Raw genomic sequence first — 14,931 nt, forward strand, 5'->3', positions numbered from 1 at the left:
TAAATATAGAGTACTAATTTCAAAATATATACTGGAATAATTTTAAATGTATTGGGCGAGAGGGTTTGCTAGGTAAAGGAAATACTGTGTAAAGCAAATAATTCTTCAGGGACTTATGTCTTTATAAACTTAAACACTTAATGATGAATTTCCTTTCATTAGAAAATATCAATTTTATAACTATTTTTTATCACAGAGCCACTTTTAAACATTGACTTGAAAAGCTGAAGAGTGGTTACACTTTTTCATATTTCAAATAAAGTACAAGAGTGGACTTAAACTAGATGCTTGAAAGGTCACATCCTGCAAAAATCTATTTATTAATTGCTTAATTTTGCAAAGCTGTTGACAGTCATCAAAACATTTTAGTATGCATCCTCTTATTAAATCCTAATAGCTACCCTCAATGGGTTGGGGCAGCTATTATTATCTCTCTGTTCTTTCTTCTATAATGTGAACCATTCTACAATGTGGCTTAAGAGGCAGAGCTTATAGCCTAGAGTGCAGGTGTTGAAATATATCTCCTGAAATCCAGGTCTATACTATAACAAACCTCCCTGCAGCAGTTGTGAAAAAGTGGTTTTACCAGCATGTAGTAATAATCAGCTTAGGTACTAAGATTAAGTCATTAACCAGTACTTCTAAGAATTTTCTCTAGTAAAAAAATATATATATAATGGGGTAAGGGAGTGGTTCTCAGCAAGAATAATAGGCTACCAAAAGGGTTTAGATTGACTTGCAGCACTACTAAGGACCATAATTTGTACCACCTGCCATGGTGCCATGCCTCCACCCGACTCCTACAACACACCTGTCATTGGTTCTACAGGTAATGTGTGTATCTTCTTCAAAAAGGTGTTTCAGGTCATCCAGAGACAGAAAGAAGTAACAAGCAATAGACACCTGGGGCATGACAAGAGAAAGTAAGAAATATTTGAGAAATACAGTGCTCTGAGTAATGCAGAGAGTGAATTAGGAGTCAGTATTTAGGGGAAATTAAATATTGTCTTCTTCTGTGTCCCTAAAAGATACTGAGTAGATGATGGAATGAATTATCAGGGTTCAGGGCATTTTCCAGTTAAGACAAAATATTTAAAGAGGATTGGATTATGATAATGGCCCTGTTTATGAATCTGATTGTATGAAGAAGACTTTTTTCCTTAAACAATGCTTCAACTGGGATGGAGTTTACTATATGTAAGTAGAAAATAAACTTACTGGACTTCAAGAATTGTAATGAACCAAATAGTAAATAAAAAATAAGTCAGGTTAGGTGTGAAAAATAATACTGTTATTGTGATTCACATTCAAACAGCTACTTATTTTTGCAATTGTTTATTCCTAAAATTCAAATGCACATTATCATTTTAAAAAATTTTTTCAAACACATTTTCCCAGAAGTCCTATGAAAAAGCAAGCATTTGAAGAACTTTTTAAATTGAATTGAACACTATATATAACAATTGAATATTATGCATCCAGAAACATGCCCAGATAATAAGAGTACATACAGCTTGAGAAGTTTTCACATAGTGAACACACCTGTGTAAAGTGTGCCCAGATGAAGAAACTGTGGTCAACACCCCACAACGCCCCACTGACACCTCTTTCATGCCTTCCTCTCACCAAGGAAATCACTATTCTGATTATCACAGGACAGATTTGCTTATCACAGATTTTCAGTTTTTATTCTGATAAAGAAATAAGGTTTAGAAAGCTACTATGACCTCTCCATAGTCAAACACTTCTTCAGTCTTCCAGACCAAATTCTCCTCATTCCTAGCCATGTGCCCTGTATTCTCCAACACAGCTACATTTTCTTATGGTTTCTTGGAAATAGAGATAATTTTTGTATTCTATCTGCTGTTCATGTCCATTTAATATTGAAAGGCAGATGCAATGATCAACCTGAATATGAATGTCCTAATATGACTCTTTACAAGGATATTCCAAGCAGCAAACACTTCCTATTGTTGCTTATCTACCCTTTGGGATAAATAAGAGTCATACTGCTAAAATCAAAGGTCTTAACAATATTCAGTCCTAATGTCACACAGCTAAATAATTATATCCAATTCATCTGAGAAATGCAACATATTGCTATTTTTTGGAATCCCAGTGAAACAACTGCAATGTTATTTAAGTGAAAGAAACTTCCAAGTAACACACCTACAAGAGAAACATAAAAACAGTATAATTGTGGTAACTAGTGATAATGAAGTTAGTCTCTATAAAGAAATTGTAAGGGTTGGGGATGTAGCTCAGTGGTACAGCACTTGCATAGCAAGTCTAAAGCCCTGGATTCAATTTCCAACACCATAATTTTAAAAAAAGAGAAAGGAAAGAAGAGAAAAAAGAAAAGAAAGGAAGAGAGAGAAAGAAAGAAAAAAAGAAATTGTGTACTTCTTCAAAAAAGTTAGTGCAAATGAATTTTCCACCTCTCTTCAACTTTCTCTAATTGACATTTAAATTAGTTTATGTTAGTCTCCACTTTCTCTTTAACTTCATGAAAAAGAATTTGTCATTAACTGCTGACTTCCAGATACTACATATAGAATAAGTGTAGCTAAAAAATTATTATGTTAAAACAAACAAAATATAACGTAGAGCAATTCTGATTCTGACTGCAGTATTTTTGTCCAGAGATAAGTATATAAAGCATGATTTAAAAAAAGAAAGAAACGATGACTTTTCTGTCAACATGTTTCATATAGCTGCAGATAACTAGCCTACAATAGTTTAAGACTATTAAGATATGCAGTAAAAAAATCTGATCCTTAAGAGGAGGGAAGCAAAAGCTTCAACATCCTTTTTAACAATAGCATTTGAAAGCAACTAAAACATAAAAAAAGTAAAACAAATTTCTAAAAGAGGTAATGTAGGAACACCATTCTTACTACTGCACTGAATTATTCAAAAATATAATGAAATTCCAGGAAACATCAGATGCTGCAGGTACATGAAGATAATTTTGTTTTTATAATCAATTTCAGGCAGATAAATACTAGAATCCTTTCCAATTTCTCCCCTATGAAACTGAAGTGTCACTAAGATTTACAGCCCCCTCAAGTTCCCTTTTCAGAGGAACATTCATTTACATAAACAGATAATCCTAGATAAAAATTTCCATTAGACAAAGGTGAAATGGATCAATTTTCTCTGCCAAGACAAATCTTAAATCTTGAACAGATAGGGTCATTATTACACCAGCTCCATTTCAGAAATAATGTATTTTTAAAAAATCAGCCGATAGCAGCCATTTCCAGCTTTCCAATTATCTTTAAGAAAAGCTTATTCTGTGGACAATAAAGCACATTACTGCACAATATGATACAGTCCATAAAGATCACAATGTTTTATGAAAGGTTAAAGAAAGCTCAGCACATTTAGGGGAATGTCATAACCTGCAAAGTCTTTCAAGACTTAGCTGAAGCTGAGGGCATGCTGTGCAAAATAGTATGCGAGACAATTCAGTCTTCCTCTTTCAGTATCAAAACAGTAAAGGAGAAAGCATATGCCAGGATGATTCTATTGTGAATCCTGGGATTCCTGCAGATAAGATGTGAGAGGAAATCAAATCAAAAGAAACACCTCCGCTCATTTTGAAAGCAGCCAAAATCATTCTTATGAGAGTTACATGTTGACAACAAGGCAACTCTATTTTCTTGGTATCCAGTGGCCCACTTGCTTATTCTCTCTTCAAGCAACTTTTTCCATGCTGTTTCATTAATATTAATAAAACTATATAGAATTAAGAAAAAGGTCTCAGTTCACCCCCCACTCCCAGTTCTTTGTAAAATGCTCTAGTAGTTTTAAATGAGCAAGGGATGTGAGCAGTGATACTGTTATAATTAAGTAAAGAAAGTAAACTCTTGAATGCCTGATATAAAGTGGTTTCAATATAAAATTATGGAGATTTATTTTTACCATATCTTCTTCTGTACTAGTCAATAACTACATGAAATATTTTCAGAGGTTAAAGCTCCCTGATAAAATGAAAACAGGCAGAATTTATTCTACATGATTCTATACTCTTCTGAAATTATAGTTGAAGTTAAATAAAAACTTAGAAGAAGCTTAAGCTAGTCACTGATACTATTCCACTGATACTTACCCAGAAATGGGGAAAATATCTGAATCACACAAATAAGAAATGTTAACAGGAAAATCTACCCATAAAAACTTGGTTTTTAAATAAAATTCAACTTATTTAAATCAAGCACAATCTTCTAGATCATGTAAATAAATTGTTTGGGAAACAAATTATCCTTAACATAATCATAATCTAATCAGATGCTTATGCTGTATTTGAATAATTTATTTAGAGGAAATTCAGTAAAGGCTGAGTCAAACATACTCAGTTTACTCTTCTAATAGAATAGATCACTTAAAAGAAGTGAGAAGTGAAGAGAAGAGGATCAATTACTCTGTTCCATATTTCTGAAAGGCCAAAGTTCCTATGTTATGGGCCAAAATAGCAAGGGAGAAAGATTTTGGCCTCTCAGCTGTCATTTGGATTATAGACATTTACAGGTCAAAGAAACAGATGAGATTGGATTGCATGGTTCTAGGGCTAAGCCTGTTAGACTGGATATGAAGAGAGAAATTTCTGCTGCTTATTAAACATTCTCATACAGCACTAGAAAAAGGAAACTTAAAACACCAGTATTTCCCCCTTTCAAACAGTTGTATATCCTGAGCTTCTTGCTAATGCAATTCCTTTTTTGCTTCATCTGCCCAAAAGAAAGGAATATCAGGAGAAAGTTTAAGAGAAATTTCTCCTCAATGTTCATTTAACTAGTGCATGCCTGTGAGCAAAACACTTGGTAGGAACAGAATAAAAGTCTTCAGTTATACAATGAGAAGGAAAAATAATAATTTTATACTTAAAATTAGCACCAGACTCTACAGGGGGCAACACCTAGATAAGTATTTGGCAATGGAAGAAGAGATCTCAGGGGGCAAGGTTATGCTCTGAATAAGATGAGGAGAGAAATGTGTCTGTGTCCTGAGGGAAAAATAGGGGAAGGGGGAGGAACAGGTGAAGTCAGAGAATGGCAGAGGCTATAAGGTGCATAATACAACTTTCCTGAGCCTTCCAAATTTTTACTAAAATTCACAACAAACTCACCAAATGTTTGATATGAGTAAATTTCATATAGAAAAAAGTACCAAAATAATAAATTGAAGTGCAAACAGTAGGAAGTCACTTGGCAAAAGCAAGAACAGATAAGTCAATGGAATCAGAATTCTTCAGGAAGCTTAGAACTCTAAAGGGCAGTAGTATTCAAGGTTTTAGGTAATACTACTTTGCTCTCAAGGTTAGAGAGGTCCCAGGTTTTACTCTGGAACAAATTTTCTAACCTACTTTTTGATTTGTAAGGAATCTTTACACAATTCAATAGGGGAACATGAATGAGGAACTTGTGGCACTGTTTTACAAGCACACTTTTCTGAGTATAAGTACACCTTAAATGTCATTTTAACTTTTTATGTGCATGTAAATAGCTATTATTTCAGTTGCTGGAATATTAGTCATAACATCTAATGATGTGGAGATTGTTGCCTTATAAAACTCACAGCTGGGTAGCTACATGGCTCAAGGCAAAAACCTATTTTAAAATCCATTGCTTTAGGAGGAGAATGTTTATTAAAACATATATCTATTAAAAATATATGATGCATCATTGGGCATTCTGTGTGTTGCAGTGCCAACCACAGTTTTTCCAACAAAGCTGTTTTGAGTTGATACCTGAAAACCTGGCAAGGTCCACAGCCTTATAATTTACCAGTCCATCAAAAAAATAAATAAATTCCAATAACCAGAAAGTAAATCACCAAAGGTGTCTGCACAGCAGCCCATAAACTCATGTTTACACAGGCTCCATGGGGGTAGATGTTGCCGTCAGTCAAATATTTCTAAGCTTGTAGGGAAGGGAATGTTCAAAAAGGAATAAATGCTTGATCTTCTTATAACAGAAGTTAAATGAATTAATAATAAAGATACAGTAGGTGGGGCTGATATTTGTAAAATATAGAATTGAGATAGGAAAAAAGGAAAGACTAGCAACTGGAATTACAAGGGCTGAATAAACATGTAGAAAGACTCTGAAGTTCACATTATTAAGCTAGAATTTACCTTCAGTAGTTCTCATGTTATTTAAAGTATCGGGGACGAAGGTCAAAATTTGATTACTTAATATTTGGTCTTGACCCAATTCAAGATCCATAAACAAATGTTACACTGAATCCAAGTCCTTTAATTGTTTTTATTTTTCTTTTTGCCATCCAACTTTATATAAATATTCTGCCTTAATACTCTTTCAATCGGGGTAAGCAAAGAAAGACACAGATGAAAAAATTGAAGGGGGCGAATTGTAACAAGGCATATGGAAATATTTTTCAACAAAACTAAAATATGAGGTTTAAAACAGGCTTATCTTTGACTTTAAACTATTCTAATTCTCAGTTCACCACCATCATAGGGATGTAGACGCAAAAGAAAGGGTCAAGGCTGGAGAACGACGTAATTAAGCAAATAACTTTGCTAAACCAATGGCACAGAACCTGTTAATCTCTCTTTCTGAATCCAGCTGGGAGCTCTGTTTGATTCTGATCTCACATTGCCTTTCGTTTTTCTACATTCTTTCAGTGCTCTTTAGCAAAACATGAGTGCACCTCCCAGCTCTCTGCTTCAGGATGGAGGCACTCTTTTCCCCAGCTTCCCAGGTATGCTAACTGCCTCTGATTCACAGTTGAATTCCTCCTCAAGAACTGCTCTCAGCAGAAGAGAGTTGACTCACTTCAAATTAAGCAACTCCTCTGAGGCAGGCCCCCATTCAGTATCTGGTCAATGTTGGAATACAAAGACCCAGTTCCTTTGCCTCAATTCAGCATATCTCTGAAGGGCTTTTTAAGCTTCAGAACTTCACGTGGGATCAGCCTAACTGTATCACATTTCAACTTCTCCTTCTGCCCAACCCTGCTTTCCAAACAGGTGTTGTTCTGGAAAACTCTAATAAATTTCCTGCATGAAAATCTCCAGCTCAGAGTTGACCCCTAAGAATCTGACCTACAAGAGCTTCCCTCTTAGAACAAAACTAGACTGAAACCTAGAGAGGAAAAGCCTCATTGAGAACCAATCATGAACAGTTTTCGTGCATGGCCCTTCCCTATTGCTCCACCCAGGAGACACCAGGTTGCTTATAGTCACCTACCTGTATCAAGAATGAGAAATTAAATTAATCTTTACAGAAAAGTAGAACTGGAGAAAGGAGAAATGGAATAATTCATAAAACAGCAAATTGTTCAACCTATCTAATTCAATACTCACTGGCTTTTCTGAGGCAATCTTGGTCATATTCCTAGAGCATAAAAAGGAAATAGGGCTGAAACTGCATAATTTATGTGTATTCCCAACAGGAAATAGACCAATTCTAACCAATTTCCAACTCAATAAATCAGTAACCCCCTTGAGTGAACCTGTCTGCTTTGGCCCACCTGTAACCTCCCAGTGACTGTAAATTCCAAACCTTTCTTACCTCCAAGTATTGCAATGTCTAGATTACCTTCACTCACCAAGTCTTTTCTCCAACTACCAGATTGTAGTAGGTAATACTATTCTCCCATCCTTAAAGTTCACTCAGATTTGTTTGGTAGAAGAATAAATGTTCAAAATGTAGAGTTTCTACTTTGGTAGCCATGGTATATTAATTTTCTGTTGGTGCTATACCAAATTACTACATAGTGGCTTAAAACCATGCAACTTATTATATTAAAATTTTATGGTTCAAAAATCTGAAATGTGACTTAAAGGCTAAAATCAAGATGTTGGTAAGACTGCATTCTTTCTAGAGGCTCTAGGGAAGATTCAGTTTCCTTATCTTTTCTGGATTCTAGAGACTTTCCACATCCACTGGCTCATGACTCCATAAACCCTCATTAAAGCCAGCAGTGTAACACTTTCAAACATCTCTCTGCTTGTCACCATTTTCTTACTCTGATTTTTCTGCCTTCCTTCTATAAGATCTTGTGCATATACTGATCCCACTGGATAATCCATGCTAATCCCCCATCTCAAATCCCTTAATGTAATCACAGCTACAAGAATCCTTTTGCCATGTAAATTAAATTCATAGTTTCCAAGCATTAAACATAGACATCTTTGGTATGACCATTTTTCAACCTACCTTATGAGCTATTCATTTTTCCAAGGAAATGAAAAATAATTATCTAAATTCTCCAGGAGAACTAGTTATAAAGTTCAGGTCACACAGTCTCACCTCATAAATACTGGTTCAGGCTCTTCTCCCCAGTGCTGCAGCTGCATAATCAAACATCATTGTACTAATAGAAACTCATCCATTCAGTTGCCTGGATTCTGCTAACTCAGCTGGGAGCCTACACATTTAGTGAAGCTATATCTGTAGAAATCCTCTACCAGGTTTATAGAGTTAGAGAGCTAAGATCACAACATGCTTTTGAATGGGGCGGGACGGGGAGGAATTTGTGGCTGAAAATACAGTAAAAAAATCTTCATGCATATTTCAAAAATCAAGGCAGGGCTAGGGATATAGCTCAGTTGGTAGAGTGCTTACCTCGCAAGCACAAGGCCCTGGGTTCAATCCCTAGCACCACCAAAAAAAAAAAAAAAAAAAAAATCAAATCAAGGCAAATGAAGCTGTAAAATTTGATCACTTGCAGAGCCCTTGAGGAACCTATTTGATGGATTCTTTCTCAGTGGAAAAAGTAAGAAGCAGAAAGACTGTCAAGTTCACCAGTCCTTACTTTCTCTTGTAGGGCTGATATGAAGTAAAAGGCATTAAGAAATGAAGGAAAGGAGGGAGGGAAGAAAAACATTAAAATGATTTGGGCATCCATCTTATACTAGACTTACATGAGTCACATTGCTCCACATTATATTATGTCATTCTTAAAAATATTATAACCTGAGTGATATAGGGATATTGGCCTAATTTTTTTGCACCAGGAAAACAGTTCAAAGAGGCCTGGTATATTCACTGAAATTCAGACCCCTGATATAGTCAGCTCTTAATTAACAAAGATAAAGGTGAAAAGGGCTGAAAATCATGTATAATCAAAAATCCTGATTAAAACAAAACTAATCTAAAATGTGGTAATAAATAAATTTATAAACACATTTTCTTGTAGTTACATCTAATATTTAGGAACACATTTACCACTCTACAGATGTCCAAAAATGTAAAAATAACCCTAGTGCAACTCATTAGGAACACTAAACACCACATGTGTCACTTGATGAAAAATTGCTAAAAGCTTGCTAATAAAGTCTCATTTCTATTTGCTCCCTAGTTAATTGCTTATTTTTAAATGTTAGAACAGAACTAAGTTAGGCAGAGTAGTTGTCTCAATGTTTCAGTCTTCCTTTTCTTTCTCTTTCTCGCTTATTTCAACTTATCTTTGTAGTCTGGAATGTATAATCCTCTTAATTCCTCTTTGAAGGCCCACTTGCTTAGGGATGGATCCCAGAACTAACCTGATTGTTGAGGTAGAGTGGTCTGATGGGTACCAGTCAGCTATAAGCAATGAAACCCTTCAGATATCTGTATGTTTGCATTTATTTAAGATGATTTTTATATTTTATGAACTTAAAATGCACATTCTATTAATCCATAAAACAGAAAACACAAGACTAACTAACTGAGCATGACCATGGCTAAAAAGCTAGGATGCAACTTCAGCTTTCCAGGATTTCCTTGATTCTTCTGCTTATTGTTCACACAGGACACACAGAAATGTGTGCTCAAAAGTTGGCTTAAAGTCATATACAAACACAGCATTGCTTTGAATTATACTACAAAACAGAACCTGAAAGTTGTACATGAAGTGAATTTTCATTAAAAGAATCACAAGTTGACATTAATTGAAAGATAGTTACAGAGATGTTTTCCACAAGTTCCCAAAATAATAAGCCTCCCTCCATCCTATCATATATGTGTACTATGAGTATACACACACACACACACACACACACACACACACACACACACACTCCTGGCTGACTTTTTTTCATCACTTCTTCAGGCAAGTCTACACAAACCATCTAAACTAGGCTTAGTCTTCCTTATCCTCTCATCTCTGGAGTTCTTACCACTGTTGTAAACTGACTAATCATTTGTTAATGGCATAGAATAAAGTTTATTTAGGTTTTGGATTCTGGAGTCTATCTTCCTAAATTCAATTATTAGCTCTGTCACTAGTTGTGATATTTCAAGCAAGTTACTTGACCTTTCTGTGCCTCTCCTCATCTGAATATTAAAGATCAGAGTACTCTCTTTATAGGTTTGTTGAGTGAAATAATACATGTAAAGCATTTAGGGAAATGTCAGGCATGCAGAAAGTCATATACAAATATTTTCTATTACAGCAGTTGCCCCTTTTCTGTGGTGTCATTTTCCAGTTTCAGTTCCCTACAGTCAACTACAATCTGAAAATACTCAATAGAAAGTTGCAGAAATAAACAATTCATAAATTTTGAATTGAATTTCATTCTGAGAAATATGATGAAATCTTGTGGCATCATCCCTGGGACATGAATCATACCCTTGTCCAGCATATCCACAATGTATATGCTATTTGTCTATTAGCTACTTAGTAGTAATCTTAGTTATGAGATTGACTGTCATGGTATCACAGAGCCTGTGTTCAAGTAATCTTTATTTTACTTAAGGATCTGAAAACACAAGAATAGTGATGCAAAGGAGATATCAGAACATAAAATATGACAAGACACATTAACTATGGTACTATAGCACTTCAGGGTATACAGGAAAATAAAAACATAGTCTATACATATAGGGTTCATTACTATTCACAGTTTCAGGCATCCATTGGAGGTCATGGTAAAGAGGAACTATAGCATTCCAATGTTTACACTTCTGAAAAAAGCAAACTTTAAAAATTATAGCTTATCAAAATTTATAAAATCAGATCCAATTTTTCCTCTAAAATTTCTTTCATTTCTCAACAATATCCCTGGTAGTAGTAGATACTTTACTAGGCAATGAGGATACAATAATAATTGAATATAAGATCTGAATTTTGCCCACATGAAGATAAAAGTACACATTAGGAAGTGCGCATAGGTTGAAAGAAGTAGTTTATACAAGGCTACACAGACAATGAAAAGTAAAACTCTGACTAAAATCTCCTCTTCTGACTTTAGTATAATACTTGCTTTCAAAATTTTAGATTGGAATTTAGAAATTGAGATGACTGTTCACACCTAATACAAAGGGGAAAATCCCTTTGTAATCAACAAAATCATATTTTTTAAACCCATCAAGAAAGCTAAAAGTATAAATAAAACAAAACTAACCTTACATCTATATAGATATGATCTTGTTCTAGGAGAGAGAAGACCAATGCACACATCTTGATGTTGTGTCAAGTGGGACTATTTGTATGTATGTGTGGACTGGCTTGACAAGTTGGAGTTCCAAGGAAGCTTATCCACATAGTGAGGCTATTTCCAAATGTCAACCGTTCACTATTGGCCTTCACCACACTGAAGATTAAGGGCAAGTAGGAAGTCTAAGAGCTATATCCCTGAAGCATGTGAGGACTCCCCTAAGTGCAAGCCAGCATCCCAATGAAGACTGGAATCAGAGCAGAAAAGCTGGATGAAATCTGTCTGTGAAAGTTTGAGCCTTTACCTAGGCATTACAATTGCAACTGAAGCTAGAAGTAACACAGGAAAACTAAGAGGAATTCCTCAAGGCACTGTAAACTTTCATTAAATGCAAGGCACTGTGAGCTAAAAGGCTGAAAGCAGAGCATAATCAAGAAGAGAGACTTCCTAAAATGAATAAAGTCAGGAGTGGGGAAGTAATAAGAACTCCCTAGCAACCAAAACAGTCTAGGGTCATAAAGAGATCTCTGAACATTATGTTAAGTGAAATAAATCAAATTCAGAAGGTCAAGGGTCATATGTTTCCTCTCATATATAGAAACTACAGAAGAAAAAGGAAAAGAAAGTTGGGAGTGGGGATCTCATGAAAAAAAAAAGGGAGATCAGTAGAATATAGGAAAGATATCAGAGGGAAGGAGGAAGGGAAGGGGAAACACTGGGGAATATTGACCAAATTAAATTCTTATATTGTGTGCATGTACAAATATGTAACAATAAATCTCACCACTGTGACAAGTATAATGCATCAATTTTTTTAAATGTGAAAATAAAAACTGGACTCTGAGGTCTTGCCAATGCCTAAATCAAAAACCCTAATGATATAGGAAAATCCTTATTCTGCCCTCAAAACACTTAAGTCACTGGTGAATTAATCTAATTAATCCTGAAACAATAATAACAAACCTCAAGTATACATCAGATTCCCTCAACTTTTGCAAACAAAGGCCTGACAAAAGAAAGGGTGTCTTTTCTAGGATAAAGATTAATTATTTTTTCTACTTTTTTAAAACTTACAATGACTAACATAAGATAGAAAATGATGAGACATGTAAAGAAACAGAAAATGTAAGCAATAATCAAATGAGAGAACGGTCAATAGAATCAGACTCTAGAAAGTCTTTTTAGAATTACCAGCAAATAATTTAGCATAACTTTGACAATAAATATGTCAAATAATTCAGTAGAAAAGGTGGACAACATGCAGGAATAGTCAAAGAATTTCAGAAGGGAAAGGAGACTATAAAAAAGGAACTAGAGTGAGCTGTCAGAAATGAAAAGTACAGCATAAGTAACAAGGGATACATGTTGTGAGTGTAACAGAAGTCTATTAGCAACAGAAAAAATAAGTAGCAAACTTGAAGACACTTCAGGTATCCAAACTGAAAGGAAAAAGAAGTGGCAAAAATTGAAAAGAAGAGTCCATGGTCTGTTGAACAATAATAAACAGCCTAATAAACATTTAATTGCCTCCATAATGGATAGAAAATGGACCAGAAGAAATATCCAAAGACATTATGGTCAAGAGTTTCGAAATTTGTTAAAAGAAAAACAAAAACCTCAAGCCTCAAAATCAGAAATTGTAATAATCCCAAATGAAAATTAACATGTGCACATGTACACACACATACACACAAGAAAAAAAAAAAAAAAGAGCTAGGTATACCATAGCCAAGCTGTTGAGAGCCAAAGATGGCACAAAAATATTAAAAGCAGCCAGAGAAATAAGAAATATTATGTGTAAGGAAACAACAATGCTAAGGTTTGGATATGAGGTGTACCCCAAAAGCTCCTGAATTAATGGAACATTCAGAGGTGAAATTATTGATTTGTAAGAGCTGTAACCATCTAGACTGACTGGATGGTAACTGTAGGCAGGTGGGACATGGATGGAGGAAATGGATCACTAGGGTTGGTAAAAGGGTTCATTTTCCTTCTGGCCCCTTCCCCTCTTTCTCTGCTTCCTGGCAGCCATAAGGTGAGCAGCTTTCTTCTGCCATGCCCTCCTGCCATGAATATCTGCCTTACCTTGGGCCCAGACTAATGGACTTAAACTAGTATGAATGGGACCTCTGAAACTTTCCCTCCTGAAAGTAGTCGTTGTCAGGTATTCTGGTCACAGCAACAAAAAGCTGATACAAACAATAAGAATTATGTCTGATTTCACATGAAAGGCAATTAAGGCTAGCCAAAAATGGAATAACATCTTTAAAGAGCTGAAAGAAACAACATGGTCTTCTAGAATTGTATACAAAATTAAAGATAGATTCTAAATAGAATTATAAGGTTCAATGTGGAGATGGAGGTTGATAAGCTTGAACTGATGCTCTGGAAAGCTGATTCTGATCTGGATTACATTGAGTACAGGCTGGAATATAAAATCAAGACTAATCATTCTGATTCATCAAGCCAGAAAAATTCATTTATAGTGTTAAGGAACTTGTCAGCAATAAAGTCTCACTATCCAACTTTATATGCATGTTTTAAGTCAGTTACTGTTGGGCAGAAAGAGATTAAAAGCCATAATTATGCTACTTTGAATGAGACTATGACCATGATGTGAGGACTACAAAAGCAAACAGACCTGGATCCATCACCACTCACTGAAGAAGAGAAAACCATGACAGAAAAAGTAAAATCTCACATGCCAGACACACACACACAAAAAATGGAGTTGCAAAAGAGAACTCTAATGAAGAAATCAGTTGCAAAGAAATTAAGGAACCAATTGATGACTAGAAGTGGGGATTGGTAAAGGAGAAGGAGGTTTGGCTTAGTGACAAGATAGTGATATCTCTGATGTCTTTAATATGAGTGGAAAATATAAGAAGAACAGATACTATCTGTATAAGATTTAGCCAAAAGGATGGAATGGGAATTAAGGGATTTAAATGTATATATAATGCAAATTTTATACATATATATGTGTATATACATATGTATATATATAAAATATAGACATACTCACACAAACACTTAAGTTTTATAATTTTCCTAAAGAAGTCCCTTAACACTATTTTAGACCTGTTTTCTTTTTGGATAGTTGAGATAATGTAGAGACTCTGGACTATAACAAAAGAATGTTTATGTACATTTTAGTTAGTCAATGTGTGAATAAACAAGCTTTAGAAATTAAAAGATCGGCAAAATATTTGTATTATATAATATATAGAGGCATATAAATTCACTTTTTGAAATGCTTATTGCAGATGGGAATCATTATTACTGAGACCATTGATATATTATGTGTAATCTCTCACAAAACCTAGCTAATGTAATAAGCTGACTTTTCTGTGATAGTCTCACTTTTATTTTTCCCTTATTCCTTCTGCCTCCTAATGTTGAGCAACATGAGCTTATCTTCAAATGCTGTTTTGAACTATTCTTGTGGTATACCAATAGCCCCTTTGTTCTCCTTCAGCCTGTATATGAAATTGTTGTTTGTCTTTGCAGTTCTAGGAATTGAACCCAGGGACTTGCAC

The 14,931-nt window shown here is 34.9% G+C and overlaps 1 pseudogene; it reads left to right on the forward strand.

The window, feature by feature from the left end:
- The first annotated feature begins 783 nt into the window (after positions 1-783).
- Positions 784-14,096, forward strand: LOC124994237 (spindle and kinetochore-associated protein 2-like; annotated as a pseudogene).
- Positions 14,097-14,931: the final 835 nt, after the last annotated feature.

The sequence above is a fragment of the Sciurus carolinensis genome, chromosome 10 (genome assembly GCF_902686445.1).
Source record: "Sciurus carolinensis chromosome 10, mSciCar1.2, whole genome shotgun sequence".
NCBI lineage: Eukaryota > Metazoa > Chordata > Mammalia > Rodentia > Sciuridae > Sciurus > Sciurus carolinensis.